At 37.8% G+C, this 15,568-nt stretch overlaps 1 protein-coding gene and 1 pseudogene across 5 annotated transcripts in view; one reads left to right on the forward strand and one right to left on the reverse strand.

Annotated features, from left to right (window-relative positions):
• Window positions 1-15,568, forward strand: part of MICU3 (mitochondrial calcium uptake family member 3) — a 104,998-nt gene that overhangs the window by 7,964 nt on the left and 81,466 nt on the right. The window contains exon 1 of one of the 5 annotated variants that reach the window (XM_054508584.2): window positions 8,978-9,198. The exons of the other annotated variants lie outside the window; for them this stretch is intronic. The gene's annotated coding sequence lies outside the window, so the exon portion shown is untranslated. Of the gene's footprint in view, window positions 1-8,977; window positions 9,199-15,568 lie in introns of those variants that run through there. 5 annotated transcript variants of the gene reach the window in all.
• Window positions 13,260-13,875, reverse strand: LOC123847693 (chromobox protein homolog 1-like; annotated as a pseudogene).

A 15,568-nucleotide genomic window follows, 5' to 3' on the forward strand; every position in this document is an offset into this window, starting at 1 on the left:
GTTATGCACAAACAATGAATCATGGAACACTACATCTAAAACTAATGATGTAATGTATGGGGATTAACATAACAATAAAAAAGGGAAAAAAAAAAGAATGGATGACATTGTTCAGAATATATAGAACATGAAGAGAAAAGCACCTTAAGGAAGGAGTCCTGGTGAGCATCAGTCATTTAAAAAACTGTCAGAAAAATGGAATCCTGCAAAAAGCTGAGAAGTAATGTCTAGACTGGTAAAGCCAGGAGAGTCATGGAAGCCAACAAAAGGTAGTACTTCAGACAAGAAGTACTGTAGTCAGTTTCAATGAGCACTACCAGAGGAGTTAATCATAGATGAACAATAGAAAGTGGTCACTGGATTTAGCAATAAGGAGGTCATGGATGATCTTGGTGAGATTTTAGAGGTGAAAATCAAATTATAGTTGGAGAAGCTGAGAATAAAGGTAAAGAAAAGGTGATGTGGACAAGATGAGTCAGAGTTGACAACACTTTTATAAATTTGGCCATGAAAGGGAGAAGCGAGGGCAGTAGCTTAAGGAACATAGAATTGATTTTTTTTTTTTTTTTTTAGAGGAAGACCCTTAAATATGTTTAAATGTTGAAGGACAGAAGAGGAACACTAAACCAAAGGAAGGAGAGGTGATAATTGATTTGCCAAGAACCAATGTACAGATGGGAAATGAAAGTTAAAGCACAAGGGAAGATTTTAATAGGAACAATGCCAAAAATAGTGTAATGGGAAGAAGGGATGGGGACACAGAGATTATACATTTTTAGTGGCAAGTGGTTGAAGGAGCATCAGTCATTTAAGGAGTTCTTGCCTGATGATTTCTATTTTTGCTGTGAAATAGAAGGTGATGTCATCTTCTGAGAGCAAGATAATAGAAATTTGTAGGGTAACCACGATAGAGATTTGGAGAGTGGTGGATTGAAATAGCCATTAAAAAAAAGCACAAACCACTAGAAAACCATGAAATCTTTTTTAACTTGCTCATGAAGTGTAGAAGTTTTTCAATGGATATTTCTACATGGTCACAGCTTTTGCTATTTTAATTCTTGTTTATTTTATTCCACTTTTAAGATGTTATAAACCTTAGTAATATGATCTAATTAGTACTTTTTTTACCCATGATGTAATATTTAACTTACATAGGAAATGGACCAAACTTACAATACACTAGAGATTTTATTCTTTTATTTAAACTTGATGGGCAAGTTTAAACTGGAGGCTGTTAGTTCTCACTGATCTCCTGTAATTGTTGTTCCAAACACTAAGAATTTAAGTAACTTTACTTTGTTTTAGTGTAAACACACTTGTATTGGAGAAAAATGTGTTTAAAAAAATCAAAAGTTTTATTTATGGCGTTGTCTATCTAGCATTAAGGAAAATGCCTAGTCATTTGTGTACTAAACAGGATTCTCTAGACATGTTTTTCATCTTCCTTTTTAAGTAACCCTTTGCTCCTTAATGCTTTGACGTATTGATAGATTATATAAGCAAAATAAAATGTGGAAATTTAGTGCTGTATCATTTAATTGATTAGCGTAGGAAGTGTTTGTTCATCAAAGAGTTAATTTTCCAAATTGGAAAGTAGAATCCAAGTTTTTTGCTTTGTCTGCATTCACTAGGTTACCTTTTATTCATTTAATACTCCAGCTCCAGAATTTAGAATACAGAAAGTGTATATAAAAGAATTTCAAATAATTCCATTTTTTTCTGCTCTCTGATAAGGATGGTATCTATCTAATTGATATGTAAATATTGACTAGATGAGATATTTGGATGATCTCTTTCTCCGGAAGGGTTATAATGGATTATTCAATTGCTTGGAACAATTCAAAATGGATTTTTCCTAACCGGTTTCACATCAGGTCACAAAGGCTCTCATAGGTTATGTCCAGTTTAAGCTAGCTCCAGCCTGTTAAAATTAGTTACATTCAAATAGGATCATCTAAACTTCTTCCAACTGCAGTTGACCTTTGAACAACAGGGGTTTGCACTGTGAGGGTCCACTTATACGCAGATTTTTTTTTTCCATAAATACAGTACTGTAAATGTATTTTCTCTTATGATTTTCTTAAAACATTGTCTTCTTTTTTTATTAAAGATTTTATTTATTTATTAGACAGAGAGAGACACAGCCAGAGAGGGAACACAAGCAGGGGGAGTGGGAGAGGGAGAAGTAGGCTTCCCACGGAGCAGGGAGCCCAACATGGGGCTCGATCCTAAGACCCTGGGATCATGACTCGAGCCAAAGGCAGATGCTTAACAGCTGAGCCCCCCAGGTGCCCCAAATGTGGTCTTTTCTTTAGCTTACTTTATTGTAAGAATCCAGTATAGAATACATATAACATACAAAATAATTGTTAATCAACTTTCAGTTTATTGGTAGGGCTTTCTGTTAACAGGAGGCTATTGGTAGTTAAATTTTGTGGTAATTAAAAGTTATACACGGATTTTCAACTGCACAGGGTTTGGTGCCCCTAACTCCTGCATTTTTCAAGGGTCGACTGTACTTTAATTTTATTCTTAATACTCTAAAGATGAAAGGTGACTTGTAATTCTCCGTATATGTACAAGCGCATTCATTTATCATCCCCAAGAGATTAAGACAGGTTTTGAAGCTGTTACTACCATCAGACTTAATGATGGAGTCCTATGGGCAATCATAGGCAGCTTTTGGACTAAGGTTTGTGCTGAAAGGAGATCAGTACAACTTTTGTTGTCAGATGGCTTTCTCCATACTGAGTCCTATCCAAATAAATGGATCATATTAGGATTTTATGTCCTCCTAGTAAAGAAGCCAGTCTGAGTGACCTTTTGGTCCCGTGCTGTGTACATGTATAGTCGCATATGCCTGTCCTGTTCTCCTCTGATCTGCCAGCCCTGGTGATTGCTTGATCATCATCAAAGTCAGATAAGAATTTTGATTCAAGTGGTTTATAACACAGGCTTAATCAAAGTGAATACATCCTATCTGGGGAGTAAAATTAAAATCTGTAATTCATACTTTGATATTCTAAATTTTATTGGAAGCACAAATACTGGGTGCTTTTATGAACTAAATATTTAATTATCAAAAATATTTCATATGTATCACCAAATAATTAAAATCTAGAACTTATCCTGAATTATTATAGTAGTTATTTTAAAATTTTTGTAAAACTGCAGGCAAGCAGGCAAACTTATCAAGGTTCTGCCATTTGCTGGCAAATTATAGGAGAGTAGCACTTTGTGTCTTAGGTGTTTTACCCACATCCCCCACCCAACAGAATTCAGAACATGGCTAAAGCCACAGATTGGCTTGCACATTGATCTTCAGTAGAATGGTGAAAATTGGAATGATATGGAGAAGTGAACCACAGAGCGATTATCTGAATGTCAGATAAATAAGAACAGAAGTTACTCAGGGACCCAAGGGTATGTTATTTGATTATAGGCTGATAGAGAAGTTCTAGAAACATGTCTCTTCCATATTTTGGTTATATGTTTTATTAAGGAAGGTTTCTTAAAGTCTACAGAAAAGTGCCATTCTCTCTCTCTTTTTTTTTTTTTTTTTGAGAAAGTGGCATTCTTAAATGCACTGTAAAATTCAAGTATCTACAGCTATGCTTTCTTAATTGTAGGAGAGCACAGTGGCTCCCTAGGGAGTGAGTTTAAGTCCTTTGGTACTAGTACTGGGGATCAGGGTTTTGGCAGACAGAGGGGTCAGAGGTACCTAGAAAAATCTGTGAAGGCACCGTGGTATCCTACTGAGTCACTCACAGCACTACATCCTAATCCAAAAGCGACTGTGATCTTCATGTAATTGTTTAGCTTGGGAAAATATAGAGCTTCCTCCCTTTCTTTTCCCTCACTTCCTCCCTCTAAATGATCTGCTTGCCCATTTCTACTTATGAATGCCCTCTACAACTTTAAATTCAGGGATTAAAGAAATTATGGAAATAACATTGGTTAAAATAAGTGAAAGTAAGGTGCCATAAGAAGCAGATAGCTTGGGATCAGGAGAAATGAGTCACCTAGCCTTTACTTACCTGGGCCCTGAATAGCAGAGTCAGCTCCTTTTAATTGGCTTTTCAGGAAGTCTCAGAAAACACTTTCATTTATTACATTTTACTAGCCAGAATTTAGTCAAAATAGTCATTTTTACTTAGCTTATGTAACTATCTAACTACAACAAAGCCTGATGAATGTAACCTTTATTCTATGTGCTATTGTGCCTAGCTAAAAATCAGTTTTCTTTCTAAGGAAAAACTAGAGAATGAGTAATAGGTATCTATCCATCTTTCTTAGGTGTGAAGTATATTGTATTAGGAAAATGGCTTTTTTTTTCTTTTAAATGAAATGAAAATGCTCATAAATAAATTATGGAATGCCCATTTAATAAAATAAATGGTTTAGACTTTTGGTTTTAACAATATAGCATACTATATAATCTGTCGTAAAAATATTTTAAACATCCTTTTAAATACCATACTGTACTCATAAGAAATTAAGGGAAATTGCCAGGGGCAGAAATAAAGAGGAAACTAATAACTAGAACAGCGTGAGCTGTGGCTTGCTTGGGCGAGCAGTGGATTATTATTCATAGAATTGTAGGCACTTGGATTTTAATGCCTGTTTGGGGATGGAAACAAGACCTTGGGAAGTTGAAATTGAGACACCCAGAGCCCTCTTCAAAAGAATGGACTAGAAAAAGTCATTCTCTTAGTGTGATGACAGGGAAACCTGAAGATGTCTGCCTGGACTGCAAGTGGAAAAAAACATCTTCTGAGAATGTATAAACATGGTCCCTCACTACCTCATATGGGTTCAGAGTTAGAACTTACATTACCCAAACAGAGAAAAAGCTGATGTCACTGACAGAAAGAAATAGAAAACTTTTTTGGAGGAAATACCGTGAACACTGGCCATATGTAATTCCTACAGAAAAGATCTGGAAGAGGGTAAGCTCATAATCCCAAAGTACAAAATATATGAAGTTTTATTAAAGAAGAGTTAATAAACTGAGTGGATTCCTAACAAAAAGTAGGATAATTTGGTTGAATCTGTAAGTTAAGTGTATGCAAAATGATTAAAGATAATGAAAAATCAGTATGAAAAAGAATTAGTAAAGAATTTCTAGACATGTAAAATATAGTCCTTGAAGGCTGGATCGTTAAGGCAGCATATAAGATGTAATTGAAGAAGCAATTAGTAATCTGGACAATAATTTTGAAGAAACTACACAGAATGTAACACTTTTAAAGAAATGGTAAACATTAAGGAGAATTTAATAGACATGAAAAATAAACTGATTCTAAAATTTGTCTATCAGGGGGCACCTGGGGAGCTCAGTTGTTAAGCGTCTGCCTTCGGCTCAGGTCATGATCCCGGGGTCCTGGGATCGAGCCCCACATCGGGCTCCCTGCTCGGCAGGAAGCCTGCTTCTCCCTCCTCCACTCCCCCTGCTTATGTTCCCTCTCTCGCTGTCTCTCTCTCTCTCTGTCCAATAAATAAAATCTTTAAAAAATAAATAAATAAAATAAAATTTGTCTATCAGGAGGTACAGACTGAGAGAATGAGAGAGGCAATATTCTAAGAGAAATGGTAGAACAGTTCCCAGAAAGGAACAAAGATGTTAATCCCAAGATTTAGGAAGCATAAACTGTCCTGGGTGGGATAAATAATAATAAATTTGTAGATTGTAGTAAAACTGTAAAATCAAAGATAAAGAGAAGCAGGACAGATTTGTACTAAAGGATAGTAGCTGGCCTGATTGAAGACTAATTTGTAACACTGGATAGAAGTCAGAAGATAGTATAATATGTCTTCAAAATGCTGAGAGAAAATAATTGTCATCTTAGATTTCTATACCTAGGTAAATTGTCATTTAGGAATGAGGATAAAATCATTTTTGTAAGATTGGGACAGCTTCAGAATATCATTGAAAGAATTACTAAAGAATGGATATTCTTAAACATTGACTACATACTACAACAAAAATAGTAATTATTGAAAGGAGTTAAAACAAGGTGGTCCTCAAATATTGAACTATAGTGATATGGAAGACAATAAGGCTTGATTAAAGGTTAAGTGTTCTATGTGGGAAACAAAAATAAAATTAGATGTCTACCTCATGCTGTAATAATCGAAGTCAATTAGAGTCCTAAATGTGATTTAAAAAAAAAAACCCTCAAGATATTTAGAGGAATATATATGAAGATAAAATTTTGGCCCTATGTGGGGGAGGATTTTCAAAACAAAACAAACAGCACAATCTAGAATGGAAAATACTGCTACATTTCACTTCATTAAAACAAAAATTTCTAATAAAATAGAAGTCTTGGAATGGCAGAAGATACTTATAATACATAGAACTTGCAAAGAATATCCAGAATAAATAGCAATGATCTACAAATAATTTTTTATTTTTTATTTATTTTTGAAGATTTTATTTATTTATTTGAGAGAGAGTGAGTGAGAGAGAGCATGAGCTGGGGGAGGGGCAGAGGGAGAAGGAGGAACAGATTCTCCGCAGAGCAGGGAGCCCGATGTGGAACTCGATTCTGGGACCCTAAGATCATGACCTGAGCTGAAGGCAGATGCTCAACCGGCTGAGCCACCAAGGTGCCCTGCAAATCATTTTTTAAAAAAGACAACACAATAGAAAAATGGACGGGGGGTTTGAACAGGCCATTCAAGAGAATGATACTCAGAAGACCAAACACATGAAAAGATGATCAACATTACTAATAATAGGAAATGCAATTATAGCCATAATGAAGCACCATTTTTTACCAATTAGATTGGTAAAATTAAAAAAAAAAATTGACAACTTTTGGCAACAAAAATTCTCATACTCTGTTGGTAGGAGTACAAATCTTTGGAAAATAGGTTGACATTATATAGTAAATTGAAGATTCACAGGCCTAATAACTCAGAAATTCTATCTAGGTATAAACTCTTGGGAAACAGAAACCTGTGGTAAGGAGACATGTTTAACAATCTTTTTAGATGTCCCCGATACCTCCATTTCTAACCCTACAACAGCTACTTCAAAATGTTGTGTTTCACTCTGCCTGCAGCACACCTCACTTTGTTCTGTCTCAAGCAAATGACCTCCCATTTTCACAGGGAAAATGATCTATCAGAAGTAAATTTGCTCAGTTTCTTCCTCAGAACTGACTTTGCCTTTATCTCTCTCTCACTTCTAGTTCCATAGGAATAAAGGTATCTTCCTGCAAAACTAGAGAAAGGAGTTTGGAGTCCATGATTTTTCTCTAGCAGTGCCCAGTAGTCTAAGAGATGGAGCAGTTCTAGGTGATAATGTAATGTGGTGATAGAATTTTTTTCCTTGAATTTTGAATTTGGGAAGTTAGAGAGCTTTGAGACTAAGTTATTAAATGGGCCAACATTGAATGTTGACATTCTCTCTGACATGATTTGGGGTGATGAGGAAAACCATGAGTTATGTTTCAAAGTCCTCTTTAAAAGTGAGTAGGAATGCCTACAAGTTGCCGTTGGCAAGGTTTTTAAGTGATATAACCAGGGCATATCTACCTCCATCAGCATCAGTGATACAGAATTTATTTGGCAGATATTAATGCCTAAGTGAAGTTGGTGGCAGAGAAGAGCAGAGTGCCTTCATCATCTCAGTGACAAAAATACAAAAATAAAAAAACTGGTTGATAAAAGACAGCTGACCACATTTATTTAGTTCCACAGGAATGTTAAACTTGGGAATATGTTTAAGACCAGTTTTTACTGATGAAGGAAGATTCTTGAAAAAGTGAACATTCTACCCTTGGCCACATAAAATCCTTGGATAGCTTCTCCTTAATTTTTAGAATATAACACAGTCCTATAATGTACTCTTCTCCAGGAAGAAATACCAGATTTTTGGCACACCTAGGTGATTTAGTTAAGCACCTGACTCTTGATTTCAGCTCAGGTCATGATCTCAGGGTCATTGGATCCAAAGCCACATTGGGCTCTGTGCTCAGCGAGGAGACTGCTTGAGATTCTGTCTCCCTCTCCCCTCCCCCTGCTGTCTCTTTCTCTCTCTCTCTCTCAAATAAATAAATAAATAAAATAAAATCTTGAAAAAAAAAAAGAAGTAACACCAGATTGTCTAATTATAAGCTTTCATTTTCTGCTTCTTGTCAGGACATTCACATCATTTCCAAGATTCAGGGTCAATTTAATATACAGAATTAGATTCAAATAGGATTTTATTAGGGTAGGCTAATTTTAAAGATTTTTTATTTATTTATTAGAGAGAGTGAGCGAAAGAGAGAGAGTGCGCACGTGCGCAAGCAGGGGGAGGAGCAGGGGGAGAGGGAGAAGCAGACTCCCTGCTGAGCAAGGAGTCTGATGTGGGGTTCGATCCTGGGACTCCAGGATCATGACCTGAGCTGAAGGCAGATGCTTAACCGACTGAGCCACCCAGGCGCCCCTAGGGTAGGCTAGTTTGTACTAACATGTAGACCCTCAAGTTTCAGTGGATTAACCTGATAAAAGCTTACTTACTGTTTATGTAATAATTCTTGGGTTGTGTACAGGTTGATAGGAAGACTCCTGCATGTGGCTCTCCTCCATGCTGTCATTCAGACATCTAGAGTGATGGTGACTTTGCCATCTTCAACAAGTGGTTTCCAGGGTTAGTCAGGGCGTCACCATACCAGTTAGCCAAAAAGGGGTGATGGAGCATAGAGGGAGCCTTCTTGTGGGAAGGTTTAATGGGCCAGGCCCAGAAGTGGCAGGCATCACTGCCATTCATATTACATTTTCTAAACTGAGTCATACGGCCACATCTAAGTGCTAGAGATACTGGGAAATGCACTCTAGCTGTATGCTTAGAAAGAAGAATGACTTCATTAATATAATTAATATATTTTTATACTACCAATTACTTCAAACATCATATCCTTAATTTTTTAATTCTCTTATAAGAACTGATAACTCCTCAAGTTTAAATAGGAATTTTAATTGAAAGTATGTATATCATATATAACATGTGTAGATTTTATATTGTCCCCAGGTAATCTAAGTAAATTTCAGTCTGCAAAAATAATCTTACTGCACTGATGAAACCTGAAGGAGAATCTGCTTTCCTACTTCAAGTCTTACAGGTTTCCTTGTGGTAGGAGAAATTCATTGGCCTAATCTCTACAACCACCTCCTCTTTGAGCCTGATCAAGAGCCACTTTCCAGGTATATACTCTATAAATCTGCTAGAAATTTATGAACTTGCTATGGTTCCTGCAAATAAGCACTGCATAGTTCTGTATTTGGAGATAGAGAAAAACTTTATCTGTTTCCTTGAGCATCAGCTTTTTTGTCTTCCTTCATAGGTAACTTCTAGATGAAAATATTTCAGACTTTCTTAGATAATAAAACTGAATCCCCACATAAAATTCTCTAAGTATAAAACCTTGAGAACAGAAGTTAGAGAGTTCATATTAATTATACCTTTAAAAATGTTTATATCTCAAATGAGATGTGTGTAGAGAGGTTCAGTTTTAGGGCTCTGCCACCATCTGTCTTTGTAACAGTAACTGAGTCATTTAACCTTTCAGGGTTATCATTCTATGAAATGTCATAGGTAGGGATGATTGATTTGAATTTGTAAGGTCCATTTTAGCTATAATAGTTGTTTAATCTTAAAATCACTTTATTCTTCCTAATATTTTGATTATAACTTGTTGCTTTAAATGTTCTCATCTTTTTAATCCTCTCTAAACTTAATTTTTTTAAGTTTTTATTTTAATTCCAGTTAATTAGCATATAGTGTTATATTAGTTTCAGGTGTACAATATAGTGATTCAACAATTCTATACATCACCCAGTGCTTATCATGACAAGTGCAGTCCTTAATCCCTGTCATCTATTTCACCCATCTCCCACCCATCTCCCCTCTGGTAACCATTGGTTTATTTTCTATAGTCTTGTCTCTTTCTTGATTTGTCTCTCTCTCTCTCTCTCTCTCTTTCTTTTTTCCCCCTTTGCTTGTTTGTTTTGTTTCTTAAATTCCACATATGAGTGAAATCACATGGTACTTGTCTTTCTCTGACTTATTTTGCTTAGCATTATACCTCTAGCTCCGTTTGCAAATGGCAAGATTTCATTCTTTCTTATGGCTGAGTAATATTCTATTGTATATATATTTTAAATCAAAACACCAGTTTTATAAACTTTGTCACAGATAATGCCTTTTCAACTTTCATTCGTGTTAAATTCAGGGACATTTAAGTTCTCTCTGAAAATAAAATGTCAATGTAATGGGAATAAACTGCCAAAACTAAGTAATATTACATGATTTTTAAAACTTGTATATCCTTTTCAATAATAATTTCTACAACTGAAAAATTGAATTATTTTTAAGGTTGTATACCTTTTAATAGTGCTTTTTTCTTATATTCTCTTTTTAAAGTTGTTTTTGTCAAATTTAAAAGGTATATAAAATTATACAGTTGACCCTTGAATAATGCAGGGCTATGGGCACCAACCCCCTGTGCAGTCAAAAATCCATGTATAACTTTTGACTCCCCCCAACTTAACTATTAATAGCTTACTGTTTACCAGAAGCCTTACTGATAATATAAACAGTTGATTAACACCTGTTTTGTATGTGGTATGTATTATATGCATATTATTACAATATGCATACACCTTATTTTATTCTTTTATTTTTTTAAGATTTTATTTATTTATTTGAGAGAGAGAGAATGAGAGAGAGAGCACATGAGAGGGGGGAGGGTCAGAGGGAGAAGCAGGCTCCCTGCCCAGCAGGGAGCCCGATGCGGGACTCGATCCCGGGACTCCAGGATCATGACCTGAGCCGAAGGCAGTCGCTCAACCAACTGAGCCACCCAGGCGCCCCACCTTATTTTATTCTTACAACAAGATAAGCTAGAGAAAAAATATTATTAAGAAGATCATAAGGAAGAGAAAATACATTTACAGCACTGTACTGTATTTATTGAAAAAAAAAATCCATGGATCAATGGACCTGTGCAGTTCAAACCTGTGTTCAAGGGTGAACTGTATATTCCAGCATTCAGAATTAATACTTGTTAACATTTTGACATATTTGTTCATAGTTTCCTTTCAGAGATAAATACTATCTAAGTGTGCTGTCTTTTTTAATAGCAATATTAAAGAACTTTAGCTTCTTTCTTTTTTTTTTTTAAGATTTTATTTATTTATTTGACAGAGAGAGACACAGTGAGAGAGGGAACACAAGCAGGGGGAGTGGGAGAGGGAGAAGCAGGCTTCCTGCGGAGCAGCGACCCGATGCGGGACTTGATCCCAGGACGCTGGGATCATGATCTGAGCCGAAGGCAGAAGTTTAACGACTGAACCATCCAGGCACCCCAAGAACTTTAGCTTCTAATAGGGTTTCTCTTCACTTTTTTTTTAATTTATAGTTTTAAGACAAAAACTGACAACGTGGTACAAAGTTTACATTTAAACAAAGTTTTCACAGAAACCTAGCACATGCCTAAGAAGATTTTACAGTGGATTTTTAGGTACAGGTCTAGACAATGTCGAGAACTGATGTATCTCATGATCCAAGACAGCATTTTGGGTATTAGGTAATTCCTGGGATTAGAAAAATTTTGTTTTGTTTTGTGTTTTTTTTAATTATTATTATGTTATGTTAATCACCATACATTACATCATTAGTTTTTGATGTAGTGTTCCATGATTCATTGTTTGCGTATAACACCCAGTGCTCCATGCAGTACGTGCCCTCCTTAATACCCATGACCAGGCTAGCCCATCCCCCACCCCCCTCCCCTCTAGAACCCTCATTTTGTTTCTGAGTCCATAGTCTCTCATGGTTCGTCTCCCCCTCCGATTCCCCCCCCTTCATTTTTCCCCTCCTGCTATCTTCTTTTTTTTTTTTTTCTTAACACGTATTGCATTATTTGTTTTGGAGGTACAGGTCTGTGATTCCACAGTCTTGCACAATTCACTGCGCTCACCATAACACAAGTGAACCATGGCCCCAGTATGAAAGTTTAATCTTCTCCTGAGACCAGGGCTTTTGAAATCCTTCCACTCTTAAAGTGCCACCACCAGTGGTTTCAGAGTTCACAGTTCAAGAAGCAGACAGGCTCCAAGAGTTTTCCATTCTAAGAGCATGGGCCTTTCTTTCCCTAGTCTCCCACCTTCTATACCACCCTCTCCCCCTCCCCAAATACCTCAGCCAGTTGCTTGGATGAACAAGCTGGTATTTATAACTTTATAATTGAAAAAGAAAGGGTCTGGGCGCCTGGGTGGCTCAGTCGGTTAAGCGACTGCCTTCGGCTCAGGTCATGATCCTGGAGTCCCAGGATCGAGTCCCACATCGGGCTCCCTGCTCGGCGGGGAGTCTGCTTCTCCCTCTGACCCTCCTCCCTCTCATGCTCTCTGTCTCATTCTCTCTCTCAAATAAAAAAAAAAAAATCTTGAAAAAGAAAGGGTCTTATCAACATCAAGGGTTAGCATCTCTAAGACAGAACAGTCGCCTGGCCTATGTTCCAATAAAACTTCCCTCCTTAACCAGTTTCCATTCTACAAATGACAGCTGCTGACTAACTGCTGTAGTCCTTTGTTGGGAACAGCATTAAACTCAGGCAGGGGACACATTGACTTAGAAGTTTCAGATATTCACAGCTTTTAAACAGTCTCTCACAGTCTTCATTTAGGTTGCCAATGACTTTTTTTAAAAGCTAAAATATTCTGGACATAAAACCAAATCATCATTAGGTTGTTCTTTTCAATGTTTCACCATTTTCCCAATAAGGCCCCAAATTTTAACAAAAATGATTCTGTCTTCCTTCCTTCCTACTCCATCCCTCCTACCCCTAAATAGTACACCAGTGATCCCCAAAAACTACATATACACCACACTGTAAAAATGCAATTAACGCTTTTGGAAAGCAGGCTGTGTGTTGTGGACATGCTCTTTGAAGATCTACAATATTGTTTGCTCTCCTATACACCTATTCTGCAAATTTTGTCCTTCATGGAAGGCATTCTACTTTTCTCAGCAAAGTACAGAATGAGCTGCCTTGCAGCACTTCTCCTTCCCCTCCACTGGGATGGGTGTGCAAACTACACAGCTGGAAAGGCTTTATATTCCTTTGGGCGGCTCTAAGTAGTGTACTGACTCTTCAAAGGACATCTCCTCAAGCCACCTCTATGGTGTCAAGACAAGTAGAACTCCTTTCCCTCTCCACTTGAAACCCACGGTCAGATGTGACAGGGGCTAGGACGCAGGAGAGTTAATTCTTGTCATCTTTTTTGTCACCATCTTCTGAGAGGTAGGAATGCCACATCAGACTTTCCTCATAGAAGGATATGACCCCTGTGGACACTTGACATTGGCTTCATTGGAAGGGACCAGGTCATCCTCATCACATTTTTTCCATTTCATCAAGAACATGAGCTCTGTACCGGAGTCTGTAGCTCCAATAATATGCTCCAGCTCCAGACCCCGAGCAAAGCCTCATGGCTTTTCTGACTCTTCTTTCTTCTTTGGTTTGTTCTCTCCCTTATTTTCAGAATCAGAGTCAACTTTGCGCTTGCCTTCCTATAATTTTTCTGTTCCATGTGCCATTTTCTGTGACTGTAGGAACTCGGCAATGAGGTCAGGACAGCCCAGGTTCTCTTCTGGCTCCCATGTGTTGTCTGCATCTGATGACCCCTTCCACTCTAGGAGGTAGTCCACTTTGCCTTTTCCTCTTGATGTTTGGGAAATTTTTACACCACATATTCTTCTTCCTCATCCTCTAGCACCTCCTCCACTTTCTTCTTGTTTGGTTTCTTCCTCAGTGCCCACCAGCTTTCTAGTCTAAAGGGTGATGCTGCGCCCAAGAGCATGAGAGGAAACCGTCCCATGCTAATGGTGTGTTGGACCAGTGGGGGCAGTGGCCTCCAGAAAAGGAACAAATCTCTTCACGTTCTAAAGCTTGTTTTTGTCTTAGCAATGGAAACAAAAATTAATATAGCATGTGGTTGAGAGTGTGGTCTTTAGAATCAGAATACCTAGATATGAATCTCAGCTCTTTTACTCAAGAACCTTGCCAAAGCTAATTAAATTTACATGCCTCATTTCCCTCATCTGTAAAATCAGGATAGTAATGGTCCCTACATTACAGGATTATTTTTTTTTAAGATTTTATTTATTTATTTGTCAGAGAGAGAGAGAGTACAAGCAGGGGGAGCCACAGGCAGAGGGAGAAGCAGGCTCCCCACTGAGCAGGGAGTGCGACCCTGGGATCATGACTCACCCTGGGATCATGACCTGAGCCAAAGGCAGGTTAACCGACTGAGCCACCCAGGCATCCCACATTACAGGATTATTAAGAGAGCTTAAAATGGTCAGGCACATAAGAAGGTCTTGGTATGTGTTAACTTTTTTTTTTTTTTAAATGTAGCTAAATAGGGACTTTGTGTATGGATAGCAGCAAGGTTACGATGCTAGGTATGAGATTATTGCCTCAGCTTCAAATCTGCCCTTCATTGCATCTGCTTGTAATGCTGGCGTTGGAACTTGCAAATGTTTCTTTTTTGCCGGTAGACTGTGCAGCAGGCACACTGTAGGCAGAAGAGGCTTCTTTCTCTGACTGGTGTGCCTCTGTCCTGCTTGTTCCTGGAGCACTGTGAAACACCCAGTGACACTCACCTCAAGCCCTTCTGTGTCAGGGGCCAGGCAGAAGATGGAAACCACACAGTAATTTGAACAGATAAGCTTCAATATGAAGAATTGTTCACTATTTACAAGAGATTAGCTACTAAGAAGGAATCAAAATTCAAAAGAATATTCTAGGGCTGAGGGAGAAAACCTAAGGAAAGAACAAACTTGGAAGGGGGGCTCCCTCCCTAGATTGGGATTTAGGCCTTGTTAGAAAAGGTGTATTCACAACTAGAGCTTTTTTCCCACAGTTGCTGGGCTGAGGCTGGCAGACCCTAAAACGTAGCTAGGACTGGCTACCTGGAAACTGCCTACTGGTGTGCACTGGGCCAGTGTTGACAGACAGGGAACCATGAGATAGAATTGGCGTGCAGGAGATCCCCCACTATGATGCAAGTAGGCCAAGGCTGGTTGGTGGGCAGGGAACTTCAAGTTGTGACCTTCCATTGGGGTACAGGTAGGCCAAGGACTCTAGGACTGATCTTACTTAATGTTTGTTTGTTTATTTATTTGTTTGTTTCTTTATAAAGAATCCACAAGAGGGTACATAGTAAAATCTCCAGGTATTCAAGTTCTTCCAGACAATAAAATTCTAGCTTGAGGGAAGTGACCTGCCAGAGCATTTTTAAGACCTGTATAAATGAGTAGAGGAAAAGGGCAGATGAGTCACTCTATGGTTGGTGTTATGGACTGAATGTGTCCCCTCAAAATTCATATGTTAAAACTCTAATGTCTAGTGTGGCTGTATTTGGAAATGGGATCTCTAAGGAAGTATAAGGTTAAATGAGGTCATAAAGGTAGGCTCCTGATCTGATAGGATTAGTGTCCTTATAAGAAAAGACATCAGAGAGCTCACTCACACTTTGTTAATATGCCCACACACTGAGGAAAGACCAT

The sequence above is a fragment of the Mirounga angustirostris genome, unplaced genomic scaffold, assembly GCF_029215605.1.
Source record: "Mirounga angustirostris isolate CCGP_5_RB_7025 unplaced genomic scaffold, mMirAng1.0.hap1 SCAF_2, whole genome shotgun sequence".
Lineage (NCBI taxonomy): Eukaryota > Metazoa > Chordata > Mammalia > Carnivora > Phocidae > Mirounga > Mirounga angustirostris.